Source organism: Vulpes vulpes, unplaced genomic scaffold (genome assembly GCF_048418805.1).
Source record: "Vulpes vulpes isolate BD-2025 unplaced genomic scaffold, VulVul3 Bu000000706, whole genome shotgun sequence".
Taxonomy (NCBI): domain Eukaryota; kingdom Metazoa; phylum Chordata; class Mammalia; order Carnivora; family Canidae; genus Vulpes; species Vulpes vulpes.
The window spans coordinates 17017-33315 of NW_027325693.1; the positions used below are offsets into that span (position 1 = coordinate 17017).

The following is a 16299-nucleotide window of genomic DNA, read 5'->3' on the forward strand; positions in this document are numbered from 1 at the left end:
TTTTCACCTGCAACATGGGAATTAAGATAACTAGACTGAAGGATTATTAAAAACATCAAACAACTCACGTAAAATATCATGTAAGCAGGTTATCATGTATGCATGTTTGTGTATGTGACATCATTACGATTATTTATTTTCATTACTTGAGCCGTCTGATTCTCAAGCACTTCATAGTGTGTGTTCCCTGGTCTCCTCCACTCCTGGTTCCCTCAGGCAGAACATTATATATATTTTAACCAGAAGTTTCTTTTCCTTCCAAAAAGACCACTTTATTTTGACTCTGTTCTACTACTTCCCTTAGATGTTTGAAAACTGTTTTTAATATCTTCATCCTCAAGCTCATCAATTTCTGTTTTATACAGAGAGATTTCCTTTGTTATTTCTAAGTAGGATACTTTCTTGGTTTTGCTTTTTTAAGTGGCTTTTTATACTCCTATGCTGTCATATACTGTACTTCACCATATCCTTTTCAAGATTTCCCTTTTTCTTCCTTCAAAAATTTATCTTCCGGAAAGCATTCCTATCTGCTCATGCTTTCACATGAGTTAGTGAAATGTGAAATTTGTTCCCCAAAGTAATGTTCCAGTTCACTTTGACACAGGAAAATACAACAATAAACTGTAATTGTTCTCCTGTAAACAGGTACGTAACCCTCCGTTAAGCTGCTCCTGTGTGTGCAATGGAACTTGAAGTAGCGTGAGTAACCTGCTTGTGAGGAGACCACATAGAACTAAGACACACACACAAAAATGATCCCTGGAAGCTCTTTGTTCAGCCTTGCTCTACTTTCTAATAGTGGATTTTGCCTTCATTTCATTTGCTTTTCTTCTCCACGTTTTGTTTTGCACCACAGTCCTCTCTAAAGAGTGCAAGCCAGTAGTTCTCCTTGAGTCAGTCTCTCTGCATGGTCACATTCCACAGTGCCACTTTTGCATCTGGTAGCACATTTATGGTTTTGCTACTTTGATCTGTTTAATTGTACTTCCTACTGTTCTCTAGAGAACTCTCTTCGTATCTGTCTACAACCTGTGCTCCTCCTGTAAAAAGCAATGTCAGCTGCATTAAATAAAATTCATTTTTGAGTGTATATTAGAGTCCCAGTTTCACTTGTGTATTTTACTTTCCTGGAAGTACCTGAGAATCTCCTTGTAAAAAAGTCTCCAGGCCATATATACAGACAGAAGCTATAAAAGCAGGCTTGTCTCATTTCTCTGGCACCTTGCACTATACACCCTTCACACACAATCCCCCACCACTGCGTATGGGCTGCTGATGGGGTTGCTGGGAAATGTCTTCACATATTTCATCAGTGTTCAGACAGATGGTCTTAAACAGAAACTGTTTGTGTTGTTGTTTTCCTAATCAAACATTTGCTTCATAGAAATAAAATTAATATTCTTCCCACTTTCCTCTTAAAGCATGGTATCTCTTCAAATTCCTCAACCCAATAGCTTTTCTCCTTGCTACCGTTGTGCCTATCATATGTTTTATGCTATGCTTAGAAAATTCTTGAAATCAAGGTCCAGTTTCATTGTCTACAACTTTTAGTCTTTCAATTTTCAAAAATTACCAAGGCGAGATTCTGTTTGCAATTACTATTTTTAAATAGTGTAGTAAATCATATGTAAGATGTGCTTAAATATGTAAAACATTTCTTTAGAGTACTTACTTCCTTGAACTTAGTTCTTGAGCTGATCATTTCCAATAAATAAGCAAGTGCTTATTATTTTGTTGCCACCTTGCATCAGCTCAGACTCCTTCTTTCCTATTTCTGAAGTTCCTTTATAAATATTGCTACCATCATTTAGGGAGCACAAGTATCACCATTGTTTTTCTTTAGTGCCAACTTAAACTGCAACTTTTTTTTTCCTTTTACTCTCCATACTCTATCTCTGCACAACCTCAGATGTCTGTAGGAAGTGTCTTTGTTCTTGTCTGTTTTTCTCTTCTCTCACCATCCTATCTTTACAGACCTGTTATTTCCATTTGGATTACTGCTTCCATGTCCTCACCCTGACTTTCTCAGTCTATGTACTCCTTTAAAGATTTCTGCAGCTATTTTACTCTTTAAAGCTGTTGGCTTGATTCCTTCCCTGGGGAATTTTCTTTATATCATTTTTAAAAATATGAGCCACCACTTTGTGACAGCTGGAAAGGTGAACAGGAATTCTCTATTCTTGATTATTCCTCTTATATTTTTAAAAATTTCTTCTTCTCATAGGGACATTCTCAGCCTCCAAATACCTCTGCCAAATTTCTCAGCTGTTGAGAGATTAATTTCAGCTATTACCATAGCAGGATCAGAAAAACTAACATCTTTCACATTGCATTATAGAACCTCTATTTTCCCTTGTGTGTGTGTATGTATATGTATATGTATATATGTGTGTGTGTGTATATATATATATATATATATATATATATATATATATATATATTTTAAAAAATCTATCAGCTCCTATCATTTTTCCAGGGATCTTTTTGGTAATACAACTATAAATGTGTGTATGTAAGTTAGCATCATTTGATCTCATATTGAAGATTGGCTTACACTTTGATTTTATTGCCAAGTATCTTGGAGTCAGAAAAACCTCAAACACTAGCCCCAGAGGGAAGGGTGGAAGTAAGCTCTGGTGGCAGTTTAATGAATGTTTACCCTTTTGAATCAAAGAGTAGTAATCCTTCCCCCCATTGATATTATCACTTACTATAGATAAGCATTTCCATTCTGTGTCTCTAATTTTCCTGCCCTCAGTCTTACCCACTGATTTATAGAATACATTATTTGCTACAATTATCATCCCATACAATGTTGCTTCTGACCAAGGCATTCACTTTACAACAAAAGAGTAAAGCAAAGGACTCATACCCAAGGGAATCACTCACCTTGTTGGGTGCCTCATTACCCAGAAGCAGTTGGTCCAGTTATATAGTGGAATGGCTTATAGAAAATACCTGGTAGAATTGAAGAAATGTTCTAAATTTTTTTTTATTTATGACCACAAATGTTTTTTTCTGTCTTAGAAAACAGATTGGAAACTCAATGGTTGAAAGTGAGAATGACTCCTTTCATTATAATCCCTCAGAACACCCTCAAAAATGATTTTGTCTCCCCTCCCTATAATTTACTGCTTTGATGGTTTACAGGTGTTCGTTTCCAAAGGCGGAATTGTTTTACAAGGGCACAGTGATGGTTTCAATGAACTCGAAATTAAAAACAAAACAAAACAAAAAAAAACCTTACTCTTACTGAGTTTCTAATGCAACCAAATTAATAGGTAAAGGCCAACTGTTTGTAGTTACAATCTTAATAGTAAGGTGCAATATAATTTCTGCTACACAGTAGAAGCAGAGAGGATTATGTTTGTCCAACTCATGGGTTCTCAAGGCCACAGCAATCAAATATCAAACATAGCATGATATTTAAGGAGTCAAAGTTTGAATCACCTTACTAAGCAGAGTATCACAAACTTTTGAGGCACTGACTGAGTATAAATGGAACGTAGCGTGGAAAGTGAAAGAAACAAGTTTTAAATAGCAACTAAATACCAGTTGTTAAACAAAGACTAGACAAATAATCATATTGTCTTCATTGTTCTGTATCTTATCAGTTGCCTTTTTTAAAGCTTTTCTTTTCTCAGCACGCCATGACTACATTGGTCAGTAGAACTTGCGATTCTTGATCTCAGGATTGTGAGTTCAAGCTCCATACTGGGTATGGAGTATACAATAAATAAATAAACAAGTAAATAATATGAATTTAAAAAGTGAAGACTTTCTTTTTTTCTGCACAATTTTTATAAAGGGTTGAGGGAATGACTTATTAATCAGTCTTTACAGGTTATAGAAGGGGGTTTGTGATTACACTAGAAAAGAAATAAAGACTATCTAATGCTTTATATAGTATAACATATGATGAGGATTTCAGGAAAAGAGCAAACACATTGTCACTTGCACATCATCTTTGTCAGTCACATGATCTTGTTGCCATTGTTTGGGAGATAAGCTTGAATAGAAGGCTGTGTACTGGCACTGAGGAAAAGGATTGTTGGTACTCAGAACCATTCTCACCACCTTCCGTGCTCTCTCCTATAGCTTAGAAGCATGTCTAGAACACAAATTTCCCAGGGTGCTTTGTGGCAGGGCTTTGGTTTAGATTATAATAATATGAGTGACTGTTAGATCTGGAAGGCAGAAGTGAAACAGTTCTATTCTTCCTTTTGCAGCAGAAAGCAAAAGCATGGATATGGTGAATGTGAGAATTTTTAGTGTCTGCTGGCCATTAAGAATCATTCTCTTCAGTGTTACAGCCTGCCCTGCAGCAACCAACAGCAGTGACTTCCCGTACCTTTTGAGCAGGGTTGGAAATAGGAACTTCATAATTCCCCCAAAGCTATCAACAAACCTGAGATCTATTGGTGGTATGCCCTGACCTTTTACTTCTCAGTCCTTTCAACAGATTTGTAAGCACTTAATTTGCTGTGCTAAACTCTAAATTGCTTGCAATATTTAAAGAGGTTTATGTTATCCTAATAGAACCATCAATGACAAAAGGTTATACATAAAGTGAATGAGGATTTATAAAGATTTATAAAATAATACTACATGGACTTCTATGCTCATTTAAATAACACTATGCATGTAACAAAATAATTTCTAGTAAATAAAGGGCTCTTAATATCAGTAATCAAATAATATCAATAAATAAAAGGCAAACATCTACAGAGAAATTAGACAAAAGTTGTTAAGAACCAGTACTTAAGAATGCGGTCATTGCTATCCCCTGCTAATTTCTTCTCTGAAAATCCAACTCAACAAAAATAGGCCAAAAAGCAAACCAAAAAAAAAAAAAAAAAAAAAAATAAACCTCACAGAAAGAAACAACAACAAAACCAACAAAGGGGAATAGATAAAGCATCCATATAATGTTACTTTAAGAAAAGGGGTAATAAAAAAAAAAAAAGAAAAGGGGTAATAGGAAAACTTCCCAACAGAGAAAAAACATGGAAGAAAACCGAGACATTAAAGCAGATAAAATTTGAATCCAACACTCCCAACATTAACACAAAAATATTAAATATGTAATCACAACTTTTACAAAAAAAAAAAAAAAAAAAAACACTAAGCACACAGGAAAGAATGGCCAGTAAAGAGGAAGATAAATAGGAAGAAAAGAAACAGAACAGTAGGATACATAGAAAAGTGAAATGAGAAAAATTAACAAAAGGAAACTAAATTCAAATAAGTAGTGAACAAGTAGTAAAGAAAAGACAGGAACCAAATATATAACATGTGCAAAACTGAATATGTGAAGGAGAAAATGAAATAAACAAATGTTCCGTTGAGTTTATTAGGAAAGATCCATTTGGCTTCTTGGTGAAAAAGAGTATGTCACTTATAAAGGAAAGGAAACAAGACAGATAAATTGAAAATGAAGGTCCAGGTAATCACTTTGGCTGCAATATTCATTGATAGAAGATCAACACTTGCAAAGAGACTCAAGGAAAGAAAATATGATACAAGGATCTTATATCCAGCAAAGTCATCTTCCAAGTATAAAGTATATAGACAAAACAGTTTTTACCGTAAAATAGCAGGATACATTTTTCATACAAGCCTTTCTGGAAGAAAGGCTATAGTTAGGTAAGAAGTGAATGGAAAGATCCTGGCAAAAGACTATTAGGGAGAATTTATTTATTTACTTATTTTTAGAGATTTTATTTATTTATTTATTCATGAGAGACACAGAGAGAGAGACAGAGGGAGAAGCAGGCTCCGTGCAGGGAGCCTGATAAGGAACTGCAGGATAGTGCCCTGGGCGGAAGGCAGGCGCTAAACCGCTGAGTCACCCAGGGATCCTCCAGTGGAATGAATTTAATATATTCAACTAAAAATTGAAACCATAAAAACCAAGGCAGGAATAGGAATAATAGGATAGAATATAAATATTGGATATTCTGATAATATCAAATGAATAAAGGAAAACAAAATAATTTGGATATTAAAATAATTCTCCTTATTACCTTATGCACAATAGCTTGCAGCCAAAGGACATCTTTTAAAATGACAAATTCGGGCAGCCCCGATGGCACAGCGGTTTAGTGCAGCCTGCAGCTCGGAGTGTGATCCTGGAGACCTGGAATCGAGTCCCACGTCTGGCTCCCTGCGTGGAGCCTGCTTCTTCCTCTGCCTGTGTCTGTGCCTCTCTCTCTCTCTCTGTGTCCCTATGAATAAATAAATTTAAAAAATAAAATGATAAATTCAGGGACAAAAGCATAGATTTCATACAAAGATAAACACAAAAGGAAGATAATATTAAGTGACGGAGCAGAGGAAGGTATGAGGGAGGAAGAGAATGCAAGATTTTTTTCTCATAATGAATACAAAGGGGAGCCTAAATATTTTATTCAAAAGTCTCATTATAAAAATAATCACTTAAAAACTTACTAAATATTAGAGTAGTCATAATATATATGTATAATGTAGCTATATATGTAGATTATATATGTATAATATATCAGAAGATATATATTTATACTCAAACATAAGCACAAATATATACAAAATCTGATATAGCACATCACTTTAGAGTCACGGGAAAGAAGGAGGGAAAGGAGGAGGAGGAAAAAAGGGGGAAGAAGGAGGAAAGGGAGAGGAGAAAAATGGGGAAGAAGAGGAGAAAGAAAACAGATTAATTCCATAAATATTTTTTTTTTTATAATTGAGCTTTAATGAATAGTAGGAAACAATTCAGCATTGCTTCCACTCTCCAAGGGTAGGTTTTCTTTGTTATAAATATTGTTAAATGTTTCCCCAGGCAAGTGAAATATTTTAATGTAGAACTATAGACAAAATATAAATGAATATTGGAGGATATGTATCAATGATGAGTTTGAGAACTTGAAAATCTTTTACCTTAATATTGTCTCTCCGAATTAATTATTTAATGAATATTTTATTATTATCATAAAGAAAAAGAACTGTGTTGGAAAGGGACAGGGAAGGCAATTAGCTGTATGTGATTATTTAAAAAAGAGCAAGTGGTAGGAACATGTGAAGGTATCTTTTTATTTTGATTATTTTCACATATCTGGTTACAGAAACTATCATCTTTTCAGTGCTTCAAAATGCACTAGAATATTAGTTACTGTATACAGGCAGGATTATTTTTTTACTTGTTTGTCTTGTTTTTACAGTTTGCTGCCTTATTCCTAGCACCTAACACCATACCTGATCTGATATATGGTAGATGCTCATTGATAGTTGTTGAATGAGAGATCATTTTTGGAGAAGTGTTCTTGTATTAATTCTTGTTCGCAAAGCTAATGGAAAAGAAACTATCAGGTTAAAAACTGTTTGCTCCTAATAATTATTTTCATCAAATGAAAACACTTCCAGTCATGAGATCAACACAAGAAAGCATTTCATAGAATAAAACATGCAGCCATAAATATATGGAAAAGTTATAGTCATTGTTTATACACATACTAAAAAAATAACTCTATATTGAGTAGTATGTAACCTAAAATTAGAGAAAATAGCTGACATTTTGCTCAACGAATTATTACTTGCAATAGCCCCAATTGGGGAAACATCTATATTTTCTCATATTCTTAGGGCTTTTGACGTGTGTTGCTAAGTTGCCTATTCACCTATTGATATGTCTACAAGCACCTTACCACATATATTCCCGGAACAACTGTAAATTATTGTGCATTAAAAAATCATTTTCAGTTATGACAGCCTAGTGAACGATATCTGGTTATCAGTTGATCACAATTAACATTGGACTACATAAATGCAATTATTGATTACTTGTATTTCCTCCTTTGAAAGTTTCTAGGCATAACAGCTTTTTTCAGTTTCTCTATTACTATTTTTTCAAATGACCATTTTATCTCTTTTTTGTTTAAGGATATCAGATTTTTATTTCACTATTTTTTGGAAAATTATATTCTCTCACATTTTTTTTGCCTAAGTCTTTTGTTTTGAAATTTTATGATTTTTGACATGCAGAAATCTTATATTTATTTAAGCTAATCTTTATATATGGATATATATACACATATATATTCACACCCTTCAAAAATAATTTGTGCATATTATAATTCTTCAAAATATATCTTTGAGTAATATCTTATTTTAAAATATATTTTGAGACACATACATTATCTACATTTTGCAGTAGGAATTTAATCTCTCCAGCATCATTATTGAAACAAATTGATCCTCTACCTACAGGTGTCAACAGCTGAATATTTGCTTCACTTGCATTTCTTCTGAGGCCTTCTTTGGTGTTCCATTGATTCATTTTTTTGAGAATGTATAGTGCATTGCTCTTACTCATTTTTATTTTTCTGATGTTAGAGATAAAAATATTCAATTGTCATTTGTTAAATAAATCATTACATTCAATGGTTCAAAAATGTTTCAAACTAATTGAGAAGCTGTACATTTAGAATTGTTACTTCCACCCAATCCTCACTCATCTTGAGACCACTACATTACTATGTTTTTGTTATTATATTACTTTTTCTTCACACAAATAAAGCAAACAGGAATATGTACTTATATTTCTTCCTCTTACAAAAAGTTGACAATCCATAGAGAGTGTTCTTCAGGTAACGTAGCATTATAGCCTGCAATTTTTCTGTATCTGTGTGTTTAAACCGCAGTTTATTTAACTTGTTTTTATTTGTGGAAGCTTTAATAGTTTCTAGTCTTCTGCTGTTACAAATGATGTAACAGAGAAACACTTTACAAATGGACTTTATTATTGTGCAGATGTATCTTTACTATAAAACATGCAAGGTAGTACTCATATGTCAAAATTTTCATTACTTAGTCTAACGTATTCATGGTTTTACGTCAGAAAATTTGGAGAGCTGGTATTGGGAGGGCAAGTCTTCTTTATCCTGAGAAAATCTGGCCTTAGCTGCGGCTAAGTTAGAGGAAAATAAAGCATGGAGAATTTACTACAGTTCTGAACTGCCTCTGCTTACAAATGATACATGGCACCTCTTATTATAATCTGTTGGCTGGAATCAAGAACATGCCCACCAACCCAACACTAAAGAAGTAGGTTGAGAAACATTTCAAAGTACATGGAAAATGCAAAATTACTTTCTGTACAATGGTTAAACCAAATAGAACCAAATAGTCCTTTGCTTATTTCTTCCCACACATTCTGCCAAACAGAAGCAAATCTCTATCCAGTAATTGTACCCAATGAGAATCTCATGTATTTTTCAAACTACTAGCATAAAACAGGCACACTCAAGAGGTAACTGGAAAAAGTCTAATGAGAGAGAGTTACACAAGGTGGTATTTATACAGGAGTTGGGATGATTAAGGGAAATGTAAAGAACGGTGAAGCGCCTGCCCTGAACATGAAGCAGCAGCAAGCAATCAATGCGTCTTTTACCCCTTAGACGTGAAGGGATAAAGAAGGGAACGGCTATCAGAACGCTCTTAGAAGTACAGTTGTGTAATGCATGACCAGAAGCTGTGGACAGTAGTAGAGAAATACACATGTTTAAAAACAAAACAATACAAAAACACCACCACCAACAATAAAAAACACACAAACCCTCAAACGAGCAGAGAGAAACACAGAGAAATAAGAAACCTGATATGTATCTCTCTTTCATCTTCCTCTAGCGTCCGATGTGTGCATTCCATGGGCTGATCACAACTAGCAGCAGAGGCAAGACAACCAGATTGATGAAGTCCATGGAGGTCAGCCTCTGCGACACAGCAGGATTGGGATGGGGGGAAGGTAAGTCTGGGATGAGCAAATAGGGAATATCCAGTTCATCACAAACCCTCAGGTAATGTCACATAGTTTCTTCATATGTTCAAATGTGGTTCCTTTGAGTCCGGAGCTCAATGGTCTAAAATGACAGGGCATCAGCTTTCATCTCTCCATAAATTCATGCAGAAAATGCATGGTAGATCAAAGGCAGGATTACTACATTCACTAACAGGCAAATATATCAAGCACTTGTCCACAGAAATTTTGGAATTCCTGCTGGGAAGACAGAGTGAAGCTGTTCTATCCTGGGGAGTTCTCCTTTGTCTCTAGCAAGAGTGCGAGGAGATACATAAAACAAGCAAATGTGATAATGTAGATTCTCTGTGTAATATAAGTGCCTGACATGAAGCTTTTTGTTGTTGATGGTGGTGTTGTATGAGCGGTTGACATTAGGTTTTTTTTATGGCCAGGAAATTTTTATTAAAAGACAGTCATCTTGAATAAATATATTATTAGTTCTGTGACCCAACTACTAGCAAAACAACCAGGCATGGAATTAGGCCACCCCCGCCATGAAGTTTCCTTTCGCAAAAAAGCCTTAGTTAACTGAGATACTTGACAGCTTGAGGGACCCTGCTTTTACATCCCCAACCCTAATTCCTGCTCTTATGCTTTAAATTAGCTGGTGAAAAGTGAACGCATGAAACTCTATAAACACTCCACACTTGAACCCTAATAAAGGCAGAACCCCAAGTTCAGGGTTGTCTGTCTCTCTGTCCGTCCCTTTCTCTCTCCATCTTCTATGTCTCTCACCCCCTTCTCTCTACCTTGCCTTTACTCTGTGCCTTTGGCATGCCATATTCCCTCCAGGACGTGTGAGTTATAAATCTTGTTCTTCGAAGTTCCTTGATGATTTCTTGCCGAAATGTGTCCTATAACCAAAATAAAAATCATATGAGCCAGTGCAGCCACAGTATTAGCAATCTTGAAGATTCACTACAAATCCAGAATAGGCAAAGGTATAGAAACATAAAATAAATGACTGATTGCTTATGGCTTGGAAGGTAGCTGGGATCATAAGGTGGTGAAAGCTAAAGGGTACTGGATTTTTTTTTAAGGTTTTACTATTTTAGAGTAGCTTAGGTTGCCAACAAGACTGAGAGGGAGGGAGAGATCCCATCTCTCCCCCTATATCCCACACACATTATCCCATTATCAACAATCAGCCTACTTTTTTTTTTTCTACCAAAACGGTAAGCTACTTTGACACATCATAATCACCTAAAGTCTATAGTTCACCTTAGGGTTCACTCTTGGTGTTATTCATCCTATGGGTTTGAATGAATATATAATGACATACATACATCATTATTATATCATACAGAGTATTTTCGCTGTTCTAAAAATCCTCTGTGCTCTACCTATTCATTTTTCCAACCACCCCGACCCCAGCTGACTACAGATACTTTTATTGTCTCCAGAGTTTTATCTTTTCCAGAATGTCACATATTTGGAATCATGTAGCCTTCTCTATTTGTTTCTATTTCTTACTAAAATGTTAATATATATGCTAATATACTAGTACTGAAAGTTCTTCATTGTCTTTTTGTGGCTTGATAGCTCATTTATTTTTAGTGCTAGATAAATATTTATTCATTCATTCATTCATCCATTCACTCATTCACTCTTCTACTCAAGGCCATGTTGGTTTTTTCCAACTTTTGGCAAATTAAACTGAAGCTGCTATAAACATACATGTGCCAGTTTTTGTGTGGGCACGATTTTCTATTTATTTGAGTAAATACCAAGGAGAATGTGGCTAGATTATATATTAAGAGTATGTTTAGTTTTGCGAGAAACTTTGAAATTGTCTTCCAAGTGCCTGTTCCACTTTTGATCCTCACCAATAGTGTGTGAAATTTCCTCTTGCTTCCTATCCTTACTAGGACCTGGTGTTGTCAGTGTTCTGGATTTTGGCCATTCTAGTAAGTGTGTGCAGGTATCTCCCTGTTATTTTCATTTTCACTTACCTGATAACATATATTGTGAAGCATTTTTTAATACGTGTATCTGCCATTTGTGTATTATCTTTGGTAAAGTATCAGTTAAGGTCTTTGGCTTATTTTTATTTATTATTATCATTATTTTTAAAGATTTATTTATTTTTATTTTACATAAAGAGAATGTGCAAGCAGGGGGAGGGACAAAGAAAGAGGGAGAGTGAGAATCCTTAAGCAGATTCCCCACTGTGCATGGAGCCAAATGGGAGGCTTGATTCCAGGACCCCAGATTATGACCCACGCCAAAATCAAGAGTCAGATGCTTAACCAACTGAGTCACCCAAGTGCCCCTAACCTATCTTTGGCTTATTTTAAAATCGAGCTGTTTGTTTTCCTATTATTGAGTTTTAAGACTTCTTGGCATATTTAAGGGGCCCCTGAATGCTCAGTCGATTAAGTGACCAATTCTTGGTTTGGCTCAAGTCATAATCACATAGGTAGTGAGGTAGAATGGGAGCCTGGCGTTCCTTCCCCACACTGAGCCCCACCTCAGGGTCTGAGCTCAGCAAGGAGTCTTCTTGAGGATTCTCTTCCTTTGCTCCTACCCCCACTCATGCTTCCCATGCATCTTCTTTCACTCTCTTTCTTTCTAAAATAAATAAATAAATCTTGTAAATAAAAAAGAGTTCTTTGTATATTTTGGATAATGGTTTTTTATCAGGTGCATTTTTTGGAAAAAAATATTACCCATTCTGTGGCTTATCTTCTAATTCTCTGGATATTGATTTTCATTGAGCAAAAGCTTTTAAATTTAATGAAATTCAGCTTATCTTTTTTTTTTTCATGGATCTTGCCTTTGGTGGTGTGGTAAAAAGACCTTATGATAGCCAAGGTAATCTAGGTTTTCTCATATACTCTCTTCATGGAGTTTTATACTGTTCTTTTTCACATGTAGGTGAGTTATTTTTTGTAAAGGGTACAAGATTTGTGTCTAGGCCCATGTTTTTGCAGATGATTGCCCAATTTTTCAGCATCATTTTTTGCAGAGACTATCTTTATTGTATTACCTTTTCTCCTTTGTCAAAGATCAGTTGACTGTATTTATGGAGATCTATTTCTGGGATCTCTGTTTTGGCCCATTACTCTATTTGTCTGTTCTTTTGTCAATGCCACACTGCCTTGATTACTATAGCTGAGTAGTAAGTCTTAAAACCAAGTAGCATCTGCCCTCCAACTCTGTTGTTCTCCCTCAATAGTGTGTTGGCTATTCTAGATATTTTGTCTCTCCATATAAATTTTAGAATTAATTTTTGATACATATAAAATAACCTGATGGGATTTTAATTGGTATTACATTGATAGCTCCCTCTATCCCCCCTTATATATATATATATATATATATATATATATATATATATTTACATTTTCATAATATTGAATCATCTTGTCCATAAAAATAGAATATATCTCCATTTATTTAGTTTTTGTTTGTTTTTTTGTTCATCTAAGTATTTCATTTTTTTACTTATTTATTTGTTTATTTATTCAGAGAAAGAGAGAGAGAGAGAGAGAGAGAGGCAGAGACACAGGTAGAGGGAGAATCAGGCTCCATGCAGGGAGCCTGATGTGGCACTCGATGTCGGGTCTCCAGGATCAGGCCCTGGGCCGAAGGTGGTGCTAAACCACTGAGCCACCTGGGCTGCCCTAAGTATTTCAATTTTGAGACTGTTAATGTAAATGTTATTGTGGGTCTTTTTTTTCCAATTTTTTATGTAAATTACAGTTAACCATTCAATATTAGTTTCAGGTTCAGAACCTAGTGATTCATCACTTACATACAATACCCCATGCTCATCAAAAGTGGTCTCCTTAATACCCATCCCCCATGTAATGCATCCCCTGCTCACCTGGGAAGAGTGATCATCAGTTCCTTCTATGTAGCTAAGTGTCTTTTTCCTGGTTTGCCTCTCTTTTACCCCCTGTTCATCTGTTCTGCTTCTTAAGTTCCATATATGAGTGCAATCATAAGGCATTTATCTTACTTGACTGACTTACTTTGCTTAGCATAATACTCCATAGCTCCATCCACGTTGTTGCAAATGGAAAGATTTCATTCTTTTTATGGCTGAGTAATATCCCATTTATTTATATATACACATTTGCTTATCTATTCATCAGTCGATGGCATTTGGGCTCTTTCCATAATTTGGCTATTGTTGATAGTGTTGCTATAAACACTGGGGTGAATGTATCCCTTCGAATTAGTATTTTTATATCCTTTGGGTTAATACACAGTAGTGCAATTCCTTGATCATAAGGTAGTTCTATTTTTAACTTTTTCAGGAAATTCTGTACTATTTTTCAGAGTGGCTATACCGGTTTTCATTTCCACCAACAGTGTGAGAGGTTTCCCCTTAAAATACAACATCCATTCATAATAAAAACCCTCAGCAAAGTAGGGATAGAGGGAATCTATATCAATATCACAAAGGTCATATGTGAAAAACCCGCAGCTAATATCATTGTCTGTGGGGAAAACAGAGCTTTTCCTCTATGGTTAAAAACAAGACAGTGTGGTCCACTCTCACCCATTGTTATTTAACATAGCAGTGGAAGTCCTACCCTCAACAGTCAGACAGCAAAAAGAAATAAAACACATCCAAATTGGCAAGGGAGAAATCAAACTTTCACTATTTACAGATGACATCATACTCTATACGGAAAACCTAAAAGACTCTACCAAAAAGTTGCTAGAACTGGCACGCAAGTTCGGTACAGTCACAGGGTAGAAAATCAATATACAGATATCTGTTGCATTTCTATACATCAATAGTGAAACAGCAGAAAGAGGAATTAAAGAATTGATTCATTTACAGTTGCACTCAAATCCATAAGATATTTGGAGTAAACTCAACGAAAGAGGTGAAAGTCCTGTATTCTGAAAACTATAATATACTGATGAAAGAAACTAAAGAGGATGCAAAGAAATGGAAAAACATTCCATGCTCATGGATCAAAAGAACATATATTGTTAACATATCTATACTACTGAAAGCAATCTACATATTTAATACAATTCCTATCAAAATACCACCAGGATTTTTCACAGTGCTAGAACACACAATCCTAAAATTTGTATGGAACTAGAAGAGACCTTGAATAGCGAAAGCAATCTTGAAAAAGAAAAACAAAGCTGCAGGCATCACAATTCTGGACTTCAAGCTGTATTACAGAGCTGTAGTGATTAAGACAGTGTGGTACTGGCACAAAAACAGACCAAAATCAGTGGAACAGAGTAGAGAACCCGGAAATGGATTCTGACAACTATATGGTCAGCTGATCAACAAAGCAGGAAAGAATACCCACTGGAAAAAAAGTCACTTTAACAAAAAATAGTGCTGGGAAAACTGGACAGCAACATGCAGAAGAATGAAACTGGACCACTTTCTTACGTTCAAATGGATTAAAGATCTAAATGTGAGATCTGAAACCATCAAAATCCAAGAGGAGAACACAGGCAGCAACCTTTTTGACACCAATTGTAGCAACTTCTTATTACATATGTCTCCTGAAGGGAAAGAAAAACAAAAATAGACTATTGGGATTCATCAATGTAAAAAGCTTTTGCACAGTGAAGGAAACAATCAACAAAACTAAAAGGCAACCTTGTAGAATAGGAGAAGATATTTGTTAATGACATATCTGATAAAGGGTTAGTATCCAAAATCTATAAAGAACTTATCAAACTCAACACCCAAAAAATGAATCATCCAGTTAAGAAATGAGGAGAAGACATGAATGGACATTTTTCCAAAGAAGACATAGAGATGGCTAACAGACTCAACATCAATGAAAACATGCTCAACATCAATCATCAGGGAATTACAAATCAAAAGTACAAAAGATCTCATTTCACACCTGTCAGAATGGCTAAAATTAACAACATAGGAGACAAGTGTTGGCTAGGCATTGTGTTTTTAATTTCAAATTCCACTTGTTCATTGCTGGCATGTAGGAAATCAGTTGACCTTTGTATATTAACCTGTCATTCTGTAGCCTCGCTATACTCATTTAATAGTTCCAGAAATATTTTTGTTGAATTTTCAGACTTCTACATAGATAGGTGTGGAGTGAAGAGAAATTAAGAAAAATGGAGTGCTTTGGCATGTTTCAAAATGGTTTCTCTTCCCCTTCCCTGCTGTAAGCCCCAGGGAATTTTTTTAATAGTATTTATTGTGGGAATCTGATGGAGCTCCTAGAAGTGAGTCTAACAGTATTGTGGGAGTTTCTTCTATGACTAGATCCCCTTGGAGTTTTTAATCCCCAGAGTTGCTTGCTCTGAGACTCCAGAAATTCAAGTTTTCAAGTACAAGCACAGTTCAAATTTTCATCTCAGGCCTGGTTCCTACAGGTGTTTCCGCTTGTGAGTGTCTGCTCCAGGTAAGCTATGACTCCCTCCTGTTATTCATTCACCTTTCTATATATCCAATCTTGGGATCAGTGATTTTTCCTGTGTCTTCCCCCTCTTAAAGATCTGAGAAG

General features: G+C 35.3%; 1 long non-coding RNA gene across 4 annotated transcripts in view; it reads right to left on the reverse strand.

Annotated features, from left to right (window-relative positions):
* LOC140596651 (uncharacterized) overlaps positions 1–16299 on the reverse strand; it is a 32317-nt gene that overhangs the window by 13215 nt on the left and 2803 nt on the right. For 2 of the 4 annotated variants that reach the window (XR_011998548.1, XR_011998547.1), the window contains exons 2-3: positions 9632–10689; positions 6027–6227 (exon numbers count right to left, since the gene is read on the reverse strand). This is a non-coding gene — a long non-coding RNA (uncharacterized lncRNA). The remainder of the gene's footprint in view (positions 1–6026; positions 6228–9631; positions 10690–16299) is intronic. The other 2 variants (XR_011998550.1, XR_011998549.1) reach the window with 1 other exon arrangement.